This window comes from Branchiostoma lanceolatum, chromosome 5 (genome assembly GCF_035083965.1).
Source record: "Branchiostoma lanceolatum isolate klBraLanc5 chromosome 5, klBraLanc5.hap2, whole genome shotgun sequence".
In the NCBI taxonomy this organism is placed as follows: Eukaryota; Metazoa; Chordata; class Leptocardii; order Amphioxiformes; family Branchiostomatidae; genus Branchiostoma; species Branchiostoma lanceolatum.
Window position 1 is genome coordinate 21,761,370 of NC_089726.1, and position 26,265 is coordinate 21,787,634.

A 26,265-nucleotide genomic window follows, 5' to 3' on the forward strand; every position below is an offset into this window, starting at 1 on the left:
TTAAGTCAGAAATTGCAATTCCGATTTCTTTATTTGGAGAACAGTTAAACATTTTTCCATAATGCAAATTACCAACTCAGATGAGCTTTCATGCTAAATGGTCCATGTTAGCACGTACACATAAATCTGTATTGTGCATATAGATTTACAATAGTGTTTTGAACATTCTAGTATATTGTGTTATATAGTACTTTATCATCCATTAGACCGCGTGTGGGTCTGTGCATTTAGCCATTTGGACATGAATATGCAATAAAGATTATTATCAGGATGTTCCCAATTCTCCTAACGTAGAGGTGTTGGCCATGGAGCTTGTAAGTTGTAGGCATCAGTGGAATGACTGGTAGAAGTGTGATTTTGTGAGGCTGGGACCTGCCGAATGTGACGTCATTACTCGCCCCGTCGCCACTCCGGATCCTCTGGGGGTTGGTAGTCTACCTCGTCCCCATGGGGAGTCACTTTGGGGGTCGGAAAAGAAGACATGTTCGCCAGTTTAGGGATGAGTACCAAAACTCAACATTAGATACAGATACAGTTACCGGTACAGAAGTTTAGGCACAGGTCTGTACTATTGTTGTACCTCAGTTTTTTGACAAAGTAAGCTGTGGTCTACGAAACATAATACCGCTGAATGGCAGGTTTACATTATCCTATTTCTATCATTCATTTTACATATATATCCCGCCCAAGGAAACACACACACACACACACACACACACACACACACACACACACACACACACACACACACACACACATACACACATACACACACACACACACACACACACACACAATACACACAACATAAAACCTATAACAATTAAAAGATAATTAAGGTAAGAAACGACACAAATATATGAAATAAACAGTTTGCTCCTACACACCACATTTTACAGATTTCCTGCCATAACAGTTGTCAAACATGTACGAAACTAATATCTGCCTATAACAGTAACAAATAACAGTCACATTCAATAAACTTACCGTCGATGTTCAAAGCGTCGAGTCGCTGAAGCATGTCCTCAACGTCGTCTCTCTCACTTGGAAGGTCGCACCCTTCGGGATGAACACCGCCCTTCTCTTTACAAAACGTCAGGAAGCTATAGATAAGAAGGTGGGGTAAAGGTAAATTTGATTAGACTAGTTTAGGATGCCATTTCTTTCCAACATTGAAGCCCTTAAGCAACATGATGGCAGTACACTACGCTCTATACTGCTACGAGGATCCACTTCCTTTTCATACTTACAAAACTATAATATTTTCGACATTGTAATACTTTTTTGGATGGTACAGTCAGGTAGTCAGTTTTTGTCATTGATGGTCAACAAACTCGTCTTGTTTCCTGTTGATTGTTTTCCGTATTCATCTTGTATCTGTAATGTTGAACTGTATTCTTACTCGATGTAAATATGTTATATTTGTATTTATTTTTATGAAGTGAGGGTTCCTTCCAAGACTTTCGCCTAATCCTCAATAGATAAATAGATGCGATCAGAATAAGATAAAAATGAAATTTAGGGTATATGTAGCTTAAAGATTTTCGTACCGGCCAGAGTCCTGTAGACAGCATTGAACTACAACCCCCTATTCATCAGTATCTCCGAAAATGTTGATATGACTAAGAGAACATACAGCAAGAGGGTATTTGCTTTATAACGTCAACACTCAACGAATCGAACCTATGGATATGTATGATAACGTGAATCTCATTGCAAATCTAAAAAGTCAGGTTCACAAGGGCACTTAAAAGTTAAGCTATCCAACATGGCTGCCAATAATTACGTCATAGTCACGTGGGTTTAAACAACCTCTACTGCCCACGTACCTTCTCCAGTTGCCATCGCGAGTTAAGGTGTACGGGTTTCCCACCACGATCAGCAGGGCTTTGGCTCTTGTGATGGCCACATTGAAACGCTGGATTAAGGTATAAAATGTATTATAAGAACTTGAGAATGAGAACTTTATGTATATGCTGCAGCGCTAGCATCAGTGTTTGCTTTTTAGAAACAGAACAACAGAGAATCCCACTCTGTCACTATCAGAACATCAAGATAGCAACCAGACGAACCAAATCTCGACATTCGTTGACTTACAGAAAACTTTGAAAAAAAAGAGCAAATGGTGATAAAACGACACATTCGAAACCATTAAGCGACCAAAATTGGATTTGTATGACCATTTATCTTATAATTGGAAAATGATTCCCAATAAAAAAAAGGTTTATAATCCATCGAAAGGACCTGTCAAATGTCAATCAGCGGTTGCAGTCTGTAGTAAAAATGAGGTACACCAATTTTTGGAGTAATCATCAAAGAAAAATTTCACGCCATTCTAAATGTTAAACTAAATCTAGAAGTTTACCTTGGGATTGTTGAGGAATCCCAAGTTGTAGTCCTTGTCCATCTTGAGGTACTCCTGCCGGGTGCTCCTGACGGTGGAGACGATGATGACCAGCCTCTCCTGTCCCTGGAACTCCTCAACAGAACCCACCTTGATCTCACCGCGATGTCTCAGTTTCAGGGCCTGTCGGATCTTCTGAACCTGGTGAAATAACAGAAATATTTATTCGTTCCAAAACAGTTCCTTGCACACAACCAGGTCATATTTACCTGCCTACACTTCGGTAGTGACTACTGCAACCTTCTCTAGTGCAAGAATGACTGGTTATATCTGTACTTCGTGGCGTTGAATGGTCCAGTGGCTGGGCTAGTGGATACAAGCTCAAAACGTCATGGGTTCGATTCCTGGCATTGATGGCTAAAAAGGCACTTTATACGACTTTCTTTACTCCACCCAGGTGTACAAATGGGTACCTGACTTCGGTTGGGGAGGTAAAAGGCGGTGGAAGGAGAGGGTTTGGCTTCGCCTTCACTGCCCAAAAAATTTTTTTCTTGCTTTTCTTGTTTTCTTGTTTTTTCTTAACTCGTGGACAACTTTTCTTATATTAAGAATTTCAAGAATGAATAAGAAAGAAAAATTGAAGAATTTGTCTAATCTTTTCCATGGAAATTCTCATAACAAGGAACACTTTCCTAATTCTATTAAGTTCAGAAACTATTTCTCAGCAAGTCTTTAACCATTAAGAATATCTAGAAATCCAAGTCTAAATTTCTTGGTTTTATGAACTTCAAGATTATTTTTCTCGTTATGTTGAGAAAATATAAGATTTTTCTTCTCCTGTTTCTTGGATTACCTTGCTTAAAGACAAATTTTCTAAGAAAAAATTACTTAAGAAAAAAAATCTTAACTCGTGGACAAAATGGTTTTCTTAAACACAGAAAGTTATCTTCTTTTAAGAATTTTTTCCTGTGTATAAGAAGCAACAAGAAAACTAAGAAAACACATTTTTGGTAGTGTTCTAATACCATGCTTTCGGCATAGTGGATCGGATAAAACCCGCTGCCCCTACGGCCTCTAAAAGGCTGTTGGTGTGCTTGTACCTACCTTTACATTTTAACTAAATGTACTCCGCACTACAGCTAGCAGTTAGGCTGAGTAGTGAGTAAAATTATATTCAGTACACCGGGGCTTCCATTTTCTTCAAGCAGATATTACGGTAAAAGGGCTATAGCATTAGCCGCAATTTCTTTCGTAGAGGGAGACAAACTCGCGGCTTCCACTAGCCCCACGGCGGTTATCTCTACTTGGAGAATATCGCGGGATGAGATAGATATTTTGCAAGATAAAAATCACGAAATTATGTACATATGCAGAGAAGCAATTATTATGATACAGAACCTCAAACACTTCTTTTTTTTTTTTTTTTTTTATTAGTCAAAATAATACAACTGTACATAGAGCACCATCCAGCAAATCAATCTTGAGACATCATAGTATTACATAAAGTGTTCCATTTACCAAGGTGTTTCCCTTGTCTTCCCCTCCTTGCTGCGATTATATATTCTAATTGGTAGAATAAATTAACGTACTTAATGAATGTCTGAAAATTTAAATATGATTTGCCTCTGCTTTGAAATATATGTCTTTTGGCCAATAGAATAATAAGATTTTCGAGACAATTTTCGGAGGATAAATTACCAAATATAACATTGAAGGGGTTCAAATTCAAATTCTGTCCTGTATTATTGCTATACCAAATTTTGATTTCGTTCCAAAAAGAGACTACACCGATACAATCCCAGAAGACATGAGTGTATGTTTCTTCTTCGAGATGACAAAGGGAGCATAAGGGGCTATCTACACACTTCCAAATATATAAAAGCCTATTGGTAGGCAGAATTTTATGAATAAGTTTATATTGGAACAATCTAGAAGTTGGGTCAATGGTACATCTTACTATGGAGGTAAAAACTTGTTTCCAGGGGATTGGAGTGTCAAAGAGGTACAGCCATGATAATTGCACATTGTGTGGGACATCTGTTAATTTAAAGGATGTCAAAAAAAATCTATACATATTTCTATTAATCTTTGTCTGATTGAGCCAAGTACTGTCATATTGTTCAGGTCTACAAACACAAAGTGGGGGGCTACCATTCAAATTAGACTTCCATTTTCTTGGAATAGCAGCTATGAGTTGTATATAATGCAGGTTATCACAAACTGGACCATACTTGGCACAAAATTCAACATAAGACATCAAAGAACCATTTGCATTCAATATATCATTAATAAACACAATACCTCTATTTACAAAAGCCTTAAACAGCACAGGTTTTCCACCAATCAATATATTATCATTCATAAATAACAGTTGTTGCTTAATTTCAGCAGGATCAGTGGGGATCTTGTACTGATATTTATACCAAGCAGTAAGTATATCTTTTAAAAATGGATTCAATCTAAAGTGTTCTACAGAATTGAGTTGAAGGAAAGGAAATAGGTTACCACCCACTGATAAATGCATTCTCAATAACCATGCAGTTAACATATCTTCATTAAAATACAATTTAGGGATCCACGAACATTTAATAGTAAGAGAAAAAGCGTATAAATTCTTAAGATTTAGTCCACCATTTTCAATTGAGTTGTATAATGTTTTCCTGCTTATTCTTTCTGGCCCATTATTCCAGATAAATGAAAAAAATTTCCTTTCATATCGTTTAAAAAAAGATTTATCTGGATTTGGGAGAATCTGAAAGAGATGTGTAAATTGAGGGACTATTAAGGAATTAATAATTGTAATTTTTCCAAGCAAAGACAAAATCTTTCCTTTCCATGGATATAAAAGCCTATCTATTTTAGTTAAGCGAGGCTCAAAATTTAAGTCCACAATATTTTCTAAGTCTTTTGGAATATGTACGCCCAAGATGTCAACCTCTCCATCTACCCATTGAATAGGTAGATGGGTGGGCAATCTGAAATTACTATTCTTTAAAGTCCCAATTCTGACAACTTTACATTTTTCAAAGTTTAAAGAAAGGCCAGATATCAATGAAAAATTTTCTAAGTCATCAAGAAGAGCATAAAACGATTTTAAATTGGGGTCAAAGGGGAAATTTGTGTCATCTGCATATTGTGATATTTTTGTAAATTTTCCCAAGGTAGAAAGACCAGTAAGATTTTGATTAGAGCGAATTCGTATAGCTAGCATTTCAACTGCAATGATAAATAAATATGGACTAAGAGGACAACCTTGTCTGACCCCACGGTGTAATGTGAAAGGCTGTGATATATATCCATTATTTAAAACTGAACTTGTGATGTTAGTATATAGCGTTTTAACCCATGAAATAAACTGGGGGCCAAAATTAAAAAATTCCAGTGCTTTAATAATAAAATCCCATCGTATGGTGTCAAAAGCCTTCTTAAAATCAGACACGAAAATCAGGCCAGGTTTTTCTTCTTTTTCATAATAATCTATCAAATCTAATATTCGTCTTATGTTATCCCCGATGAATCTCCCTTTTACAAATCCTGTCTGGTCTTTGTGAATTATATCAGTAATAACTGTTCTTACTCTAAGGGCTAAACATTTTGATAAAATTCTGGTATCACAGCAGAGCAGTGTTAATGGTCTCCAGTTATCCAAAATAGTGGGATCTTTATGTTGACCATCTTTCCCCTCCTTTAATAGTAAAGAAATTAGTCCTTGCTTTTGAGTATTAGACATAAAACCTTGTGAAAGTGAATAGTTGAAACAATTAAGCATGGGGTTTTTAAATATAGAGTAAAAATGTTGGTATACTTCCACCGGAATACCATCTTCTCCAGGCGATTTTGCATTTGAGAATGAATTAATGGCTTTAAGTAATTCTTCATCTGTAATTTGACCCTCACAGGCCCACTGCTGTTCATTTGTCAGTCGTTTATCATATTGTGTTGGGAAAAAATGCTCTGTGTTACTGGGGGTTAGGGGTGTGGGAGGCTCATCAAAAGAATAAAGTGAAGAGTAAAATTCTCTTTGCTTTTCTAGAATTTCTTTGGGGTCATGGGTAAATGTATTATCTGATATTTTCAATTTCTGAATATTTTTTCTAGTGTAATTTCTATGTATCAAATTCAAAAAATATTTAGTACATCTATCCCCTAGCTCCATCCAGCGAGCTCTTGATCTTATTATTATTCCTTGAACCCTTTGATTGTACAGTAATTCTAATTGTTTTTGTTTTTCATCTAAGTCATTCAAAAGAGATTCAGGGGGGGAGGGCAAATTATCAATTTTACTTTGTAATGTGTTGATATCATCCATTAACTTTTTCTCTCTACATAGATATTGTTTATTCTTCCAACTACTAAATTTAATACAATGTCCCCTAAAAAAACATTTTGCAGTATCCCAAACAACATGTGGGTCTGCTGTTCCCTGATTGATCTTAAAAAATTCATTCATAACTTTTACAGTTTTCTGGTGAAAGGATTTATCTTCAAGCAAAGACAGATTAAATTTCCAATACCCTTTTCCCCTGGGAAACTCTGCAATAACAAATGATAAAGCAATCAACTTGTGGTCAGATCTAAAACTATCCGCTATGACACATTTATTAACTCTATTGATTAGGGAAAAACTCGCAAGAAAATAGTCGATTCTGCTGGCCTGGCGTCTACGGCGCCATGTATATCTAATTGTATTAGGGTTTCTGAATCTCCAAATGTCATGTAGGTCAAATTTACTTTTCAATTCTGAAATAGATTCATAAGCTTTGGGGTGGTAAGTGTGGTTTGATGAGAATCTATCTAAAAAGGGGTTTTGTACTGTGTTGAAGTCTCCAGTGATAATCAGATTTTCAGTACTATCAGCAAAATTGTCTAATTCTATAGATAAGTCAGAGAAGAAATCTGGGGAATCTTGGTTTGGCGCATAAATATTCACAATACAAAATCTAAAATCATCTATGGACAAATCAACAATAAGCCATCTCCCATTACTATCAACTTTGGTTTGGTGAATATTGGGATTAATGTTATTTCTAAACAGTATGGCTGTACCCCTTTGACTGGAGGTTCCATGGGAAAAAAGCATGGTTCCTCCCCACTCACTTTGCCATCTCTTTTCTACAGGAAATGAAGAATGAGTTTCTTGTAAGCAAATAATATGATATGGTTTGTCCTTCAACCAAGTGAATACCCCCCTACGTTTTACAGAGTCACAAAGGCCATTACAATTATAACTTGAGATTTGTAGTTCTACCTGAGTCATGTCTTCTGGAATGGGTCACGCAAGATGGGGAAGATACTGTAGTCATCTGGGATGTGAGGGCATGGAGAAATGATGTCTGCACTAGTATAAACAAACACAACTAAAGAACCAAGGTTAACATAATTGGAAAACAATAAGGCTGGATGGTGCACAAAAACAAAACATAAATACAGGGTCACAACTGCCCTGAGCTTATTCTGATTCGGCAGCATGTACTTGTGTGTGTGGCTTAGGTTCAAAGTTATACATACTTTTCCTTAATTATATATCTATATATTAGGATAACATGCACACACATACACCAAAATAATAATTTCAAACAAAACATAACATAGGGAGTGTAACCAAAACAAAACAATAAATGTTCAATAAGCATTTCAACCAAAACATAACAAAGTAACCAAATTAATGAACAAAAATTCAATGATCATTTCAACCAAACCATAATGGAGAGTGCCCAAAAATAATACAATCAATGATAAACTCATAAGTTAAACTCATAAATAAGTTAAACAGTATATAAATCAAAAGGGAACAGCATTGCATTAATAAAGGAAAAACAAAATCATTTCTCAATCAATCAATCCTTCACTCATCCCCAAAAAAGACAGGATGGATGGCGATAACATTTTATTTTATAATACATTCAAAAATTTCTATACTGTCTTTACATTATGTCTTGTTATGCACTCAATATTACAATACTTTTTGCACTTCATGTGTCAATATAAACATCGTCACAGTACAATATATCATTTGATCCATGAGCAAAAAGAGAAAATCCATCTTTCATGTACAAAAATATAGTGTTACATCTCCCTAGATAAGTTTATAACATAAACGTGCAGTAGAGCATGATATGTATTCAAAAGTTGTCAGCTCAACAAATACACAATACAATATCTCTTTGTTGTAGTGATTAAGATGTCAACAACAATAACTGTCACCTGATAATAACTGTGTCAGTGACTCTTCCTAGTACACTGTCAGCTCAGACAATACACAAATCAATATCACTTTTAAATATTTGCTGTAGTAATTGGGCTGTCAACAGTAACAACAATAGCTGTGACATAATAATAACTGTGCCATTGTCTCAAGACTACATGTACTAGTAAACTTGCTTAACTGTTGTATGTTCTGTAGTGTGGAGCAAAATGTCAACACCGTCCACCTTTTTGAGAGTCTTTCCATTTACAATGAGTAAGGCACATGTGTCTCTAGGTGGTACTCGGATGAAGGCTCTCACCTCCTTGTTCTCAGCCTTGGCTTTGGTGATCTCGTTGTCTCTGTCTTGCATCAGTCTGGACCGTGCCTGCTGGACAGGTTTCGGTAGGTGTTCATGTACTGCGAATCCTCTCTTCTTGTCAGCTGCGAGTTTCCTCCACGAATTCAGGATCAGTTCCCTGTCAAGTAAACTCACCAGTCGCACCAGCATGGGTGGGTTGGGTTGGTTTTGTGTCGAGGGAGAGAGTCGGTGGACTGCTACTAGGGGTGATGTCAAGTTATTTATACCGAGTGCGGTCGACAGAAAACTGTACACAACTTGATCAGGGTGTTCCTCTCTACGGTACGGTAAGCCACGGATAATAATATCCGGTTTCATAGAGTATCTTTCAGCAACAAGTGTAGCGCAAATACGTTCCCGTTTCTCGGCATGTAAGGCTTGCTGCAACTCCTCAATGTCTTTGCTTTGGTAGTTGACAGTTTCTTCCAAAACGTGGGTTTTGTCTCTAAGTCCACTCACCTCGGTCGCCATTTTCTCCAGCTTAAAAGTCACCGTTTGTATCTGCTCTGACAACTCGGTTCGGACCGACTTGAACTCCGCCATCACTTCATCATGCAGAGACTTGTTCTGGGATGATAACAGCTGAACCAACGGCCGCAATTCTGGTGAAATGTTGTCCAAACTCGGATCCACGCCGCCCGCCATCTTCGGGGGTGTGGGAGGGGGGCGCTCAGACCTCTGCACTTCGGGCGTTGAGACTGGGCTCTTTTGCTCGCTGCTGTTCTTCCTTGGGCGTTTCCGAACCTGCTTCCGCATTCAGAAAGTTCTCCGATGGCTGAACACAAGCGAACAGTAGAGTAGACACGCAAAACAGCAGAAAAAAAGCGGAAAATAGCAAAATTCTCAGCCACACATCCACAACACGTCTCACCCAAGCGCCGCCATCTTGAATCTTCTCAAACACTTCTTACAAATTCTACCCTCTTGACGTAGTCTCCACCAGACCCATCTGCGGGCTGAGAAAATAGTAGAAATTGGCTCAATAGGGAGAACACTCAGCCAGAGGAGTAGTTGGAAAGCTATGGGAGTTCAATACGCCTCGGACATAGTAGGCTAGCTTCTCTGTCAAAACATTCTCTACATATGGCCATTTCTTTTTTTCAGCCCGCTGTAGGGTCCTGAATAGCCTGACAAAATCGCGCTTCTTAGCGGTAGGCCCCTGTATCCGCCAGGGGTCATTAACCTCCGCCCGAGAGCTTGTGTAAACACAGGCTAGGGTCTTGAAGATAAATTACCTGTCTACGATACGGTGAGATGATGCCGATGTGATCCTCCTTGACCCGGATTCCGCCTCGCTTCTGCAGCAGCTTCTCCACGTAGTCCACCACGGCGGCCACCTCCAGTACGTTGAAGAAGGACGGACTGCTTCCCTCCCGCTCGTCCACCCCTTCCACCCCGTGGAAGATCACCGGGAAGTTCTTCTTCGGTAGCTCCTCCCACTGGCAGAACGACTCGCGAATCAACTGGTCAGCGTGCACCTGTTTTTGAAAGGAAAATACTCATTGTTTTCAGCTTTAGTAAGCAAAAAGAGACACAGAAAAGACACACAACATAACACACAGGTACTTCATAAAATAAACAACCAAGACAACAATAGAAGGGCTCGAAATAGTGGGTGCATGTGCGCATGTGTACATCCAAAATTGGAGCTGTGGGTGCACCAGTGCACCTAGATATTTTCGGTAACGGTACTATAATTGTACACTGATATACAGAACACTATATTCTTGAGATGCTAGTATCAGAAAGAGCAATGTAACCTTTTGTTGTACTTTTTTATGTATTACTTGTCTGAAATTTTGAAGTTAGATATAGAATTACAGAATGAAGTTCGAGTATTTGACGTTGTAATTATGCTTTGCACCAATGCACCTATATCCAAAAATGAATTTCGAGCCCTAGATAGTGTACACAGTCAACATCCACACACTTTTTCTTACACCCCTTTTCCGTTAAAAGCTAGCTGCGACCACATTCGACCAAAGATTTGTTTGATCGCTCAACGAATGTCATAGATAAAGATCGCAATGCGATGTTTAACCTTCAAATTTTCTGTTGTGTTTTAAATCATATATTTATGTATTTACGTCTTTCATCATATTCTAATAATGAATCCTAGAGTTACACAAATCCAATTTTGGTCGATGTACGGTCGCCGTCTAGTGGAAACGGGGCCTTACCTCCAGTTCACTGTCGTAGAACATGCTGTTTGGTTTCTCCAAGATGGCGGGATGGGACCGGTAGTTCCGGACCAGTTTGGTCAGCACACGTGAGTCGTACTGTCCGTCAGGACCGCGCTGGTACAGGGGACACTGGGTCATCAGCCGCTCCAACAGGGACATGCCTATAGAATTACAGTCAAACCTGGTCTCAGCAACCACTCCGGAAAATGGTTGCTGAGGAGTGGTTGCTCCAGACAAACGGGTTGGTTCGCCAGATGCAAAAAATGGTTTTATTGACACATTGTCGTTCAATCACATCTATCTCTAACATGGTATTATTGTTATGGAGATTACAGTGTGTATCAGAAAATATAGTTCTTAATCCTACTGAAATCAATGGTATACAATGACGACGCCTGCAGAAATTCTCAATTAAAAAGGTGGCTGCTGGGCTGGGTGCCACTGTCAATCAATCTTGGTGGATGTTGTGTGTCGTATGAATGCCCAAAAGGCAATGGGGATCGCAAAAAGTGGTCCTAGTTGGGTATGGCAGTTGATTAACTGTTAATGTGGCTTGTGACTAGAGGTGGTTGACTGCGCCAGGTAGGTGACATGCCAGGTTTAGTTTTTTAGTCAGATAGCCATGTCAGCCATTAGGAGGAATGCATTGTATGCGTGCAAGTTACAAACAGCTGGGGAATTTAGAATGTGTCGACAAATGACCTGAGTTAAAGCTTTGTAATTACATCGTTGGCACCATTCTGTGATACAGACTTATAACTGACGGAAGAAACAAATTACTACAGTGTAATGAGAACTCAAAAGACTCCTACCAAGACCATGCTCAATTGCAACAGGAGACCTGAGCACGGGACCGAGCTGTTTTTAGGGTCTCCAGCCAGTACCAATTGCCCACCCAATTCCGGAGACAGCAGACCGGATACCGGAATGACGGCTTCCGGCTCCACGGCGTGTCCGGACTCGTCAATGAAGATGTGGGTGAAGTGACCGGGTGGAAAGTTTGCCGAGGCAAGCCTGGAGATATGAAATACATTACGTAGACTTTATTACACAACAATTGCACAAGGCACAACGTGTGGCATCTTCTGCTACAACAACAGGCATCTTATGAGACTAATCTAACTTTAAAAAGACTATTTAGTACGGGATGAAAATGAGCTTGTAAAGACAAGTGTGCTAGTCTACTCATTGTAGGCGAGGCTATAGTATAATGATAAATGGATAGATGCTAGTTTTAGAGTAGTGCCACGTCCCGGAACACGTGGATTAAAACGCAGACGAATTCGTATTACAATATCAGCCAATGAAAAAGTACCATGCATCGCCTAGAGAGTGGATTACTGATATTACATGTTAAACAGAGTGTGTACCTGCCGGCTGTGACTAATGTAGTGACAATGATGCGGTACTTCTGAACCAGCTCCTCCAGGCTGGGGTAGTACATCTGGTCCGAGGATGGGTCGTAGTTACAGCACTTCGATTCCTGCAGCAAATGAGAGAAACAAGAGCTTTTAAAAAAAGCTGGCGTTTCGGCTACGTTTATAAGTGTGAATTGTCTTTTCCCTTTACTTGAAGTAAAATCTGCCAGAGGAAGTCACTCAAGGGCTGTTCAGTCTATAAGAAAAATTGTCATTTTGGGAAATGAGTACTGTTTTAATAGAGAAAGGCAGATTGGGGAAAGCAATTTTGAAGTTACGTCACTTAACTTAAGTGCTTTTGAAAAAGCTGGTCTTGGCCTACAACTTGTACTTATTTGTAAAATGTATAATAGGCTCATTATAAAAGCTATCAATGTAATTATGTACATGGCACGCAATAAAACATAAAATTTGAAAAAGCACCATTGAATCATCAGCACTATGGTAATTAAGTGAAATAGAAGTTCATAACAGCTAAGGTTCTATCTAAAATGACTACCAAATGTCAAACAAATCAACAGCTACCTCATCCGTATTATTCTGGTTTCCGCATTTACAACATTTCTTCCTTATTTTCCTGGGTAATTTTGCTAAAATTCATGAAAATTCCCATAGTTTTGTGCCGAGGGGCGCCACTTTCCACGTCCGTGTTGTCTGAATGAAGTCGATACTGAACAATGGAGCATTTGCTACTGTAACAAAGAATCGCTGTTTTGCAAACAACATCAAGAGCCTCTGTTTACATCGGGGATAGAAGTTCAGTGGCGAGTGTTTTGCAAGAATCATCTTACCGCGCATAGGAGCCGCTGCACGGTATTTTCCATTACAATGAACAGAAAAATTCGAATGCCGGGTTTGGAATCTATGAAGTCCTGTTCATAAGACAAAGGCCTTGTATATATTAAATGAATATTTAAAAATAACAAATATAAAATATTTCTTTATTTATTAATGAAAAAAAATGATATTCATAAATATGATATTGATAGATTAATATAATATCAATATATATTTTTGATATTCAATATCTAAAAAGAAAAAAAAAATCCATGCACGGAGACGAACCCGGATCTTCTGGGTCCGAAGTGCATTGCGTTGCCAGATCGGCCAAGCTGCGGTACGTGACTATTCACTCTGGACGTAATGCTATAACCTCATTATATGGTATCATTTATGCCGATTTTTGGTCGTTTTCTTGACGAAATCATTTTTTTTCTTCTGCAATCTTGTGGAATAGATGTAATATGGTCATTTTTCAGGATATCAAAGTCCGAAACCACAATGCAATGATATTTCCGAACAGTTGTAGCAGTTACATGCGGTCGCCGTCCTGTGTCACATGCAAATCTAGCCTGCCTGCATTTTCGTGCTCTCTTGCCATATAAGGCAACGGCTATACAAGGATTTGAGAACGTATTGCCATATAAGGTCTTATTGTGTGCGACACAGTGTTGAACCAAGCTTCCCTGGTTCCTTCCTCCTTGCTTGAAGGTAAAAGCCAGGACAATGCGTTCCGGCGCGCATGCGCCGAAACGCAAAAAAATCAAAGAATGCTTTTCACTGGCATTTGTTTCGTCAACTGAATGACTGAACGTTATGTCTTATGAGTTTTGGGTTTCCAAGATCCGATATAACAAGGAAAGACTTGGATTTACATCAGTATCTAAGGAATGTCTAAAAAGGTTCTTAACAATATTGCAAGAACCATGCAGAAATGATTGCGTTGTTCTCGACTAAATTCACCAAAGTTAATTTCTTTCACGGTTACACAGCTTTTAAACATTCTGAAAAAGCAGTTCGTTTAACATAATATGCGGAAAAGTTTTCTATATTTTATTGCAATTATATGAATATAATTACATTTTGCGTAGATTGGTTGAGCTCCCTTCGGGACAGAATGAACTCTCCGCCGCCAGGGTAAGCTTTGACAACCGGTAGTAATTTTACGCGGTAGTAGGAGTCGTGGATGGCCAATCAACTCCGACCGCGTAATACTACCAACGTTACCGGGTGCCAAAGATTACACGGGCGGCGAAAAGCCCCTTCTGCCCCGAACAGAGCCCGGTAAAACCACGATAGACTGGACGCCAGGTTACCGAACCTTGAGATCCTGCGGCACGTCCCTCCAGATCCGCGAGGCGGCGTTCATCCTGAAGAGCTGCGGTTTAAGCTGAGTGGTGGTGATGAGGCGCTGGGCCAGCAGGTCCGCCGCGCTGTTAGACGGCGCGCAGGCCAGGATCACGCTTTTGGTGTGCACTGTGTACACCTGGCAGGATACAGAGGTGACTATGAATATAACATTAAATATTTTGCAAGCAAACACATCATGGTCTAGCCTTAGTTTCTACCAGTCTAACCATATAGGGATAATATTCAGAGCAGTTTGGCCATCGCAGGGATTCATTCGCGGGCGAAATGGATCTTCAATGTGAACTCTACTGGGTTATCATTAATTTTTCTGCCGAATTCTATGACCAACACGCCCGTAGGATGGCCTGGCGGAGGTTAGTCTAGCCTAACAAAATACTGCTTTGATTATTCTTGCCCGGACACATTCATATATATGGTGATCAGCCCCTCCAGCTTTGTCCTACCACTTGCTACATTATGAAATCTAACACCACATGGTATCTGGTCCAGGTCATTGACCTCATTTGTTTGGACCGGTAGAAAAAGAGGAAGAAAGGGAGCAAACCATTACGTTTTCCTTCCGCGAAGGTAAATATAGATATTTGCTGTTTTGGTAGGTAACGTAATCAAATTCACAGACACTCCAAAAAGGCCGAAAAATCAGTTGAAAATGTGGTAGACTTGAGTTGAAAAGAAAGTTTGAAATTTGATTGCCTAAGAAATTAGAAGAAATCAAGATACAAAACTTTAGGAAAAGGATTCCATTTTCATATCATCTATTGTCAGTTTCCTGTATTCATCTTTCATGTTCTATTGTCATTTTCCTATATTCTATTTTCTATTATCATAATTAGCTTAAGCTTCATTCATAAAAGTGTTGGTTACCGTTCTTCACGTGGTGAATTTCTGTTGTAAGAATTTTGTCGATCTTCTCGGTATCTATTTAGTGTCAATCGTCAGTTTGCTCATCGTTTTTTACGTCTATTTCATTTGGTCGATCAAGTGTGATGACGTCATGACGTACCTGTTTAATGGCCTCCACCAGAGTCACGGTCTTCCCCGTCCCAGGTGGGCCGAACACCAGGTAAGGGGCGGGGCGGGAACTTCCGCCCACAATGCACCTCACCGCCCGGTTCTACTCTTCGTTATCTTCCAGTTTCCGATTATAAAACCTGCATAGATGACAATACTTATTTCCGAAGTATAGATAACTTTGACTTACCAAACTACTGCTGTTACACTAGAATCGTTGATAACTCAATACTAAGAGAACCTGACCATACGGACACGTGACTACAGCAAAGGTCAACGGTGCCAGAAAGTATATACCGTCTCCCGTCACTGTTAAACGAATTCTTAGGTACTAGGTTACTGAGTCCTAGGATTAACTTATTCATCTGTATATTCAAGATAGTGCATTCAATTTTGAATTTTGAAAACCATTTGTCGCCGTACTTGAGCGGTATATCCTGGTCACGTGATGTGCGGAGCGTTTGAAGATGACCCTCGTCCGGGAACAGGACGCCCCCTAGCGACAGCCTGGAGCGCATCAGCTGCAGGGAGCGGTGCTGCAGTTTCAGTGGCAGGCGGTTAAACGTGAACTGCACGTCGAACTTCATGCCCTGGATGAAGTTGTCCAACAACCTTTGAAACATACGGCACAGTTAAGACTTTTTCTCAAAGCAATATCCACTTTTGCATCACTCAAAAATCTCTACAAACAACTCAATGGGTATATTGATTTGACTATATCTATGACATCCTCTGCAATTCGAACCCCAAAACTTATGCAAGTGTGCAAATAAAAGGAAAAAAATGGCAAAAATAAGTTGCCCTAGCTATAAAATCTAAGTGATCAGGAAGGATGAACAAATTACTGACAGTATCTGTTCCTGCGATTCTTGATATTAACAATTCAGCGTTGCCATACAGCCACTCAGCCACTCAGCCGCATATGGGACAGTGTTCTCACCGCAAAAGCGCCACCTACATCGGCTACTTATAGCGGTGCGAAACAGCACTCCAGTCAGAAGCTCTGAAGAAGGTGTCTGATAGACATCGAAACGTTAGCAGGTGAGAACTGTACCTGGTTGTGTACAAAGAACCTCCTATATCCCATAGTAATGCCGTTTTCATCTGTGCGACGAGAAGGATCGCAAAGCGGCATGATACTTGGGTAAAGTCTGCCGTATATGATTGCCTTGTATTGTGCAATGTGTTGCGTTTTTGTTTGCTTGCAAGTATAAATTCTATAAGCTGTGTTGGAACAGAACAAAATGGTCACGGATCACGCTGTCATGAAGCCCCTACGACCATTGATTGAGGTCACGGGTCTGAAGTGAACATAAACAACAGCTAAGCAACACTAGTGTTCAAGAAGACTTATTTCATGATGTCTATCACAAATCATAATCACAAATGTGAATAATTTCACAATAGGAAACGTCACAATTCCACTAATTAGTGCTTATTGACAATTTGACAGGAATATATTTAGCCTGGTGTTGATGCTGTCCATGGTGCTGATTGGTAATTGAACTGATGAGCTGTCCGGTACTCTATGTCTTTTGGTTAGGGTAAATATTCATTTCATTTATTCATCTATTGGATTTCACCATAACAACGGAGGGTACGATGGAATAGGTATATCAGCTTCTCGTAACCACCTGCATGCTAAAAGAACAAAAAGGGAAAAAATAAGCTTAATTAAGCCCCTGTCACACTTGTGCGTATCTATAAGTCCGCATGAGTTGCGTATTAACATGTGTTTGATTTAGGCTAAGTTTGCAGCCGAAAAAGTGATTTCTTAGGTTCGATCACTAGGCTGAACAACGGTGGGTCAAAGTAGAAAACAACTTTTACCCGCAAACTTTACTTAAACTAAAAAAATGTTAATGCGCAACTCACGCGTACTTGAATATATGCACAAGTGTGATAGGGCCCTTACTTTTGACCGAATCCAATCTTGACGCTCAGCATCTCCACGTGGTGCACGTAGCCCTTGTAGCGGACGTCGCCCGGCCGGTCCCCGAACCGCACCAGCACGAACAGGTGGTCTCCCTTCAGCACGGACGGACGGTTCTCCGCCAGGCCCGGTACCTTCAAGAACATGGGTGAAGAAAGAGCACAGTTTGGTTACCATTCTGTTTCAAACACACCCATTCGGCGCACACCTTTTATTCTTATCTATGCTACAATATGGTATCTTTTTTGCTGTACATACTTATGTTCAGTGGCACTGTTGAAATAAGTTTTGCAACTTTGTCCTTGTCCTTGTATCATTTACTCATTACAAATCTCAACCGATATATCTAAAATCACCAGGAGACGAAAAGTCACAAGCCCTATATATTATGTATTAGAGTAGTTTTAGAACCTATATTTTGGATAAGTATTAGAAGTCCTGTCATTATATGCACTTCACTACTACTTATGTACCTGTATGCCTGTACACGGCCCGATAATTATGGCATGAATTTACATGAAAGGTTATTATCAAAATGAAATTAGTATTGTGATTCTTTTTATGGGTCAGAAGAAGATGTCCAAAAAGTATGAGCCATGCATCACTGAAAATGAAATGCAAATAGGGACTCCAACATGGAGGCGGACACAACGATGACGTCACGTGAATGCTACGTTGCGTGCACAGTTTAGCGGAATATGTCAACCGCTTCTGGACCTAGAGGTCGTCAGTTTGATGCACGCTATTGAAAATGATTGCAGTCCTTAAGCCGTGGTACACTGTTCATTTTCGAAAGCATCTAGGGGAATTTACCCAGTACAATGAAACTGTAAGTACTGTGAATAGCGTCTGTCTTCTCTGTCACGACCATTGGAAGAGCAGATCATTGAGCTCATTGAACTAAACTGGTTCAACATCACTTTAACTATCATGTGAAACGTTCTGTACTCACCTCCAGACTCATGAGCCTGTTCTCCCTCCTCATGACCACGCCCCTCATGTCGTACCTCCTGATATCCACCTCCATCTGTACCTACTCTATGTGAAACGTTCTGTACTCACCTCTAGACTCATGAGCCTGTTCTCCCTCCTCATGACCACGCCCCTCATGCCGTTCCTCCGGATGTCCACCTCCATCTGTACCTCCTCTATGTGAAACGTTCTGTACTCACCTCCAGACTCATGAGCCTGTTCTCCCTCCTCATGACCACGCCCCTCATGTCGTACCTCCTGATATCCACCTCCATCTGTACCTCCTCTATGACTATGTGAAACGTTTTGTACTCACCTCTAGACTCATGAGCCTGTTCTCCCTCCTCATGACCACGCCCCTCATGTCGTACCTCCTGATATCCACCCCCATCTGTACCTCCTCTATGACTATGTGAAACGTTTTGTACTCACCTCTAGACTCATGAGCCTGTTCTCCCTCCTCATGACCACGCCCCTCATGTCGTACCTCCTGATATCCACCTCCATCTGTACCTCCTCTATGACTATGTGAAACGTTCTGTACTCACCTCCAGACTCATGAGTCTGTTCTCCCTCCTCATGACCACACCCCTCATGTCGTACCTCCGGATATCCACCTCCATCTGAACCTCCTCTATGTGAAGCAGCGTGCCAAAGATGGCGGCGTAGTCGGAAAAGCACAACGGCCCACGGACGGCGTCACTAACAGTATCGCAGCAAAAGAATGATAGAAAATGGATTGTAATGAAAACAAAGTGATGGACGTGTAGACAGCTAATTAATTGTAATTACAGAATTGCAACTCAGAAAAGAAAGAGAAACAATCAAACGGTTACAAATAACAGACTTATCATCACAGGATTATTGTTGATATAGTAACAACACAGTATCGTGGGGCCAGTTCGAAAATCCCTTCTTTTCCTTAGAACTACAGCCATCTGGAACTCATCGTAACTAATGCATAGTTTAAGTGGTTGAACCATCTTCTTAACTAGAAGTTACTCAGAGTCAGATTTGCAAAGGTTATGTGTAACAGGTGCTGCGAAGCTGGGGTGTTCCATGGAACGGCAGTACATTATACGCATACAATACTGGCGATATAGAAGCTAATGGGTCACGCCGAAGGGTGATTATACTGGCTTCACAATACAAAAATATTACAAAAAGAAGTTTTATTGCAAGTGCATGCCCGTTGGCTAATTACAACCACATGGTTAAACATAGGGAAAAACATACAAGTGCATGTGTCAGTGAACTGTGACTGACTTTGTTGTAACAATAGGCTACTAATACTAAATACAACTATTGGTTATATCTAAAGAAGCTGCGTTTGACTTCTTTTTTTTGGAGGCAATGGAAGACGGAAAGTCCCACTTTTTCTAGAATTTGTTGGTTCTGTGTTTTCAAGAGCTTTTTGTTCATCCCTGAATGTGTACAAGTAGGGGTCTTTCGTGGTAATTTGATTAAACAATTCGGTTCTTTCGTCATGGTTAACTGGACGATTGGAAATAGAATGTATAAACATATGCATATAACTATCGGACCTTAGATCGTCTCCCCTGTTAATCTGCATGCGCAGGCTGCTGGGAATGGGGTACGAATCTAGCGCTGCCATCTTCAGGCCGTCTGCTTTGGCCCTGATGGACAAAATAACAAATATCATCTGTGTTTTATGAATTGTGGAGGGTACATAGAAATACAAGCAGAGTGTGCAAGTCTTAGTTAGGAATGCCATTCATACTAGAGATTGGTACGGGAACAGAGAGTGTTCTACAATGTTTAGTGAGAAAAAAGCCCAGAAAGAAAGGTATACAGGGAGGTTGTTTGGTAAAGTGTGGAAAGGCATAACAATAGGAACTGATGAAGAGTTCTTTTTCAATTTTCAAACAAAAAAACATCGGACACATCACAAGTAATATCTTATATCTACTTTAGAATTAGATAGTGCTGTCCCTGTGGTGTAGTGGTCTGTGCTTCTGTTACTAGCCACATCTGGTTCAAATTACTTGGACCAGACGGCCCGGGTTCAAGCCCCGGGTAGGACACCTAGAGGCGCATTGAGTCATACTGAAGACTTTATGAAAATGGTGCATACTTCTGAAACGGTATGGAAGTTAAACACACTCCACTGCCAGTGGACTAGCCCCCTGCTGCAGTGATTGCACCACATTGTGGCCCAGGGCTATGAAACGGAGATGGGCACCGCCCTATACACCTTATGGTGTGGGAGGATTTTAACTAACTTAATTTCCCGATATAGAGGGACATTGTTTTGTAATTTTCACGTTATAACTTACATATCTGGTGGCTGCCCCTCCACAACCTTGGTCCCCTGCCGGACGCGAGCAGCCTTCGGCGGCGGTCTGTAGGGACTTGTCGGCCCGAGGGACCTGGTGAGATCGTCCGCCACCTCCACAGACAGGAATCGCGCGATGTAGAACGTCCGGCCGTCGTCATGGCGACGGAATTGCAGGACGACAGGGACGAAATGGCGACCGTATCCCCGTATGGGCCGCACAGAGACAGATATATGGTACTCGTCACCTTACCGAGAAAAGTAAAACAATCCAGACATCGTCGTATATCATTCATTTCTCTTTGTAGCAAATGTAAAGGCACTTAACACGAATCTCATTACTTTACTCAGGTGAAAATTGGTTAGGGACGTCCCTTGGATAGGACGTTAACTAGAGGCCACGTATTTGAGAACACATCACGCTTGTCGAAAAGAGTAGGGGTCTTCCCCGTTGTAAGCGGGTCAATTAAATCTGTCCGGATGTTCAGATTGGTGCAAACCTGGTATGCAATTAGCCTCTACCAGGCCACGCGGATGGCTGGAAAAATAGTAGAATTTTGCCAAATAGAATGATTATAGCTATATAGTATGCTGAGAGAGTCGGCTATATACGGAGAGTGGGTCCAATATTCCATAGAGGTAGCAAACTGTAACTACTATAGTGGACTAACTTCTCTGGTATGTTATTCGTCTATTTGGCCAATTTCTACAATTTTTCCAGCGTCCCGTGGAGCCTGGTAAAAGCTAGTATGAAAATTCAAACTAATACAATAAATAAACAAGCAAACAAAAGTAAAGACGGCTATAGTCCGTTACCTGGCTGCAGCCGTTGTTTTCCAAGACCGTCCGTGACCTTGCCGTTGTCGCTCAAGGTGAAGACGGCTTTCTTCCACAGCATTTCACAGCGGCTGAGCAGCACGTCTTGAGACCCTGAGTTCCTTACGGTGATGGCGGTAGAGAAGTGCTCCTTCCGCTTGACGGCGATTTTGATGTGTCCTTCCGCAGCGTCCTCGTTACACACCACCTCCACATCGCACTTGTCCTCAATCAGGATATCTCTAAACATGGTAAAAAGAAGAAAAAAAACGGAAGGAATGAATAGCTTTGTCTAGGGACGTCCCTCGGATAGGACGTTAACTGATGGAGGTCCCGTGTCTGAGGAGAGTTACACCTTGAGCACGTGAAAGAACCCACCTGATCTTTGGGAAAAGAGTAGGGGCATGCCACGATGTGAGTGGATCAAAACATTCCGGTCTAAATGGGGTAGGGAATTACCCGAGCAGCCTTCGTAACCCCTGCTTCTCCTAATGGGTCAGTGAAGTCATGCTTGTCTTGAGCATTGATGTTTCTGACATAGGGTGAAGAGATGCTGCTACAGTAACAACTAGTTCAGTGCAGTTCGATGAGTGGCCGCCTACAGCCCTGCACTGAGCGAGTTCGTTAACAAAGATGTATGTCACAGTAGGGATTGGGATGCAGGACAATATCAATCGAGGATTTCCATAGGGCAGACTGGAATCGGAGTCTCTCCTAGGACAGATTGGAATCGGGATCTGTCCTCGGACAAAGGCATCGAGAGGATGAGTTCGGAGACCTCAAACCTCCACGAAATATTTCAATTATGCAAATGACTTACATGTTTACATAATCTATACATAATACAATGCTAAACTTTCTTCCAACACTAAAGTATTCACGGATCGAATTTTCGACGACCACTGTCGCCTTCTTCAGGATCAATAATGACCAACACTGCCGAACGTAAACTCGCGAGAGTTACGGACACGTGACTCTATTGACACATGTCACTGCGGATACGTGACGTCAGCAATTGGTCAAACGTGCCAGGAAGTTTATAAAGGAGGCCATATATATCAGGGCACTCCAGTCGTCACTCAACAGAGACAGTGGGCGTTATAAACTTCCTGGCACGTTTGACCAATTGCTGACGTCACGTATCCGCAGTGACATGTGTCAATAGAGTCACGTGTCCGTAACTCTCGCGAGTTTACGTTCGGCAGTGTTGGTCATTATTGATCCTGAAGAAGGCGACAGTGGTCGTCGAAAATTCGATCCGTGAATACTTTAGTGTTGGAAGAAAGTTTAGCATTGTATTATGATTACTACCAACACAGATGAGCTTTCATTATAATCTATACATGGTTATGCACACCTTTAACTAACTGCAATACCAAGGTAATACACCAGGGTACCAAACTTGACCTCGACCTTCTTCTTCCCAAGATCTACCCACATACTAATTTAAAATATCATCACAATCCATCCGGCCGTCCTTAAGAATACGTAGTTATGCTGACCGCAAACAAGCACAAGCACTCGGTGATATTTTTGGATGGGGGGTAACCTCGAGCACGTTAAAAATCCCACAACACTTATCGAAAAGAGTAGGGGTTCTTCCCGGTGTGAGTGGTTCATAACCGTACAGTTCAATGGCCGCACCTGGGGCTATTGTCGTATTGAGGTCACCTTGGCGCCGAAATGTTTGCCTCCAGACCCTTGCGATTCAGCCCTGTGGGTAGTAGCCAGTGAGATGGTGGAAGGTGTCAGCTTTCCAAAGATGTTTTCAGATTGGCAATTTTGGCCCTTAGGAAGTGATTGAAAGCGACCGCGATTTAACGTTTAGAGAAAAGTAGTAGAAACTATTTTTGGAGATATTGTTTTCTTTTTTGTATAATGATCACCGTGACTTACTACAGTCATGAATAATGAAGAATTGTGAAGAATACATTAATTGTTAATATCCTTTATTTGATCATTTCATGACAACGACTTCTGTTCCCGGTTCCGAAAACGACAGCGTTATTTGGTTTTCGTTTTCAGTAGATGTGGCAAGAATGGGTTGGGTGATGCATGCACTGTAGGTGTGGAGCAAACATGACGTCACAGTCCGCATGAAATCATGCGTCATTGTTGACCTCTGACCCACCTTTCCCAACCCAGCAAAACTTGACGTGTAGGTACAAAGTACAGGCAAGAACAAAGCACCTACTGCTCAAAACGTAGACGACGATACTATGACTAAATATACAGCGTGGCGTGGCGTCGAGTGGAGTAATGGCAGGGTGTTTGGCCCAGATCTCAGAGGTCCTGAGTTCGGATCCCCTGACATGCCCGACATTGGAAAATTAAGGCACTTAAAACACGAATTTCTCACATCACTCAGGTAAAAATTAGTACCTATAGCTAGCTTCGGTTGGACAGGACGTTACATGGGGGTCAGTGTTTAAGGAGAGTCACAGGTCGAGCACGTAAAAGAAACCATGGCCATCACGAACATTTCCCCTTTTAGGGTAAAATCCTTCATGTATATATGGCTTAACACTCCATTTTGTCCCTACTGTAACAGTGGGGTTCAAGCGATCCCGGGAGCCAGGGAAGTTTCTACTCGCCTATAGTGTTCCACTGGTTCCCACGCCGGTCCTGTTTGTAATGGCAAAATGTGCCACACAGTAATATCGATTTCGCGATATCCGGAGATTCGAGGACGAATATTAAAAAGAAAAGGGGGAGTAGTGTAACACTGTGGGGTTCAAGCGCCTGACTAACTGACCAGTCTAACTGCCATGGCCTTGCGGACTACCATGCAGCCTTTGGCTGACTCGCCTCTAGTGTTTTACTAATTAAATTAACGTCGGTACATTTCCCATTTACAGTACCTGTGAGTCTTAATCCAAGTCAGCAGCATCTGCAGTCTCTGCTCTTTCGTCTGCAGTTCCGGGTCGGTGACGTTGTCGGGAGATTTCTCAGGTTCGCCGCCGGCCCCAGACGTTTTCCCCTTCCTCCGCACCATATGCTGGTCCACAGCATTCTTGGGCCTCAGTAGCAGCACTTCTCCCGACCCTATGATGATGCTGTGATCCCCGCCACGATTAGCGACCACCTGTACCTTGTTCCTGTACGACAAAAAAAACAGGATCTTCGAAAAAGAGGTCCCCTTTGGGCGACCTTGTGGCTTCGATCTCGTGTACTCCCCCTCGTAGATTTCTTTGAGATCTCGCTTTGTAAACTCTTGCTTCCCTTTTCTGTGCTTCTTCAGGTAATTAAGAAATTGTCCACCTTCCTTTATAGAAGCCATTTCTGCGAACGATTCGCCAACAAGAAGGTGAGAAGTTGCGTTAGAGTCAGCGTGCGGTTGCAAAGGGACAAGAAAATGTATAGAAAGTCTTGGTTTCGTTCCAATCTCGTGACCAGAGCCGGATGCACAAAGGGCGTTCAATGCTTATCTCTATGAATGAAGCTACCCTGGACACGGGAATACGTGGACGAGTTGATTTTACTTCCGGGTTGAAGTATATCGAAGTACATTTGTGTGATTACATTGAATACTGCAGTGTCATTATATGATCAGAGGACTATATGCATACATAGTATGATTTAATCAATACATAATATTCTTTTAAAAAACGTATTACTACTAAATGAAAGTTATCGATTCATAAAAAACATGCGTATGTGTCCCCTTTTTTAGAAAGTAAACTGTTCCAGCTGGTAACCTTTGAACTCTATTATTCTTGGAGGACTGGTAGTGTGAGAAACTACAAACGTAGATTCTCACGTAGATAACAAACAAGTTATTGTAATGTTATGATATTGTCTTTAATACCGTTATACATGTATATTACGGTATAGCAAACTAGAGTTCCACGACCTCATACCTTCGCAAAATGATTTTATCTCATTTTAGTGTAAACTAGCATTTCCTCATCAGTTATCAGAATGTAGTACTGATCTGCACTATTTATGTCTAACAAAGTCCACATTTACTAAACTTCCAAATGCTGCAACTGTGAAATTCGCGTCATTTAAGTAAGTAAGGTAAGTAAGTAAGTAATTATGCAAATTAGATCCTAATTTGTATAATTGTCATCTAATTATGTCAAGTGATCTCTCGATCTGTCAACCCCTTCTAGAGTTATCGTCTTTCGAAGAGTTTAGCAAAAACGCCCCTGCAGTTCCAAAACAAGCTGCTAGGGAGCTCAGACCTGTGTCATTTCTTCCCCTGCACACGAATTATCTACCGCCCTACTTTGGTGAACGTGCCAAATTCAAATCAAAAGATTTAGAAAAAAGGAAATTTCCGCTACAGTACCATATTAACAAGACGCTAAGGGGCCCAAAATCTAATCGTTTTGAGGTCTCATCAAGACCAATTTACAAAACAAATATCAAGACAATCCACCCAGGCATTCTCGAGTGATCATGCTCACACACACACACACTGACACACACACACACACACTCACTCACTCACAAACTCACTCACACACGGACGTTCCAGAACGCTCTAAAGTTGAGAGCCAAATTGTTTTGCACGAGAAAATAGGCAGAGGTGGGAAGATGGGGGTCGGCCAAATCGGCTCATACTTTGTATTTGAGATAGGTATGTGGAAC

General features: G+C 41.0%; 1 pseudogene; it reads right to left on the reverse strand.

Moving 5' to 3' along the window:
* On the reverse strand, positions 1-24,949 carry LOC136435973 (putative helicase MOV-10; annotated as a pseudogene).
* Positions 24,950-26,265: the final 1,316 nt, after the last annotated feature.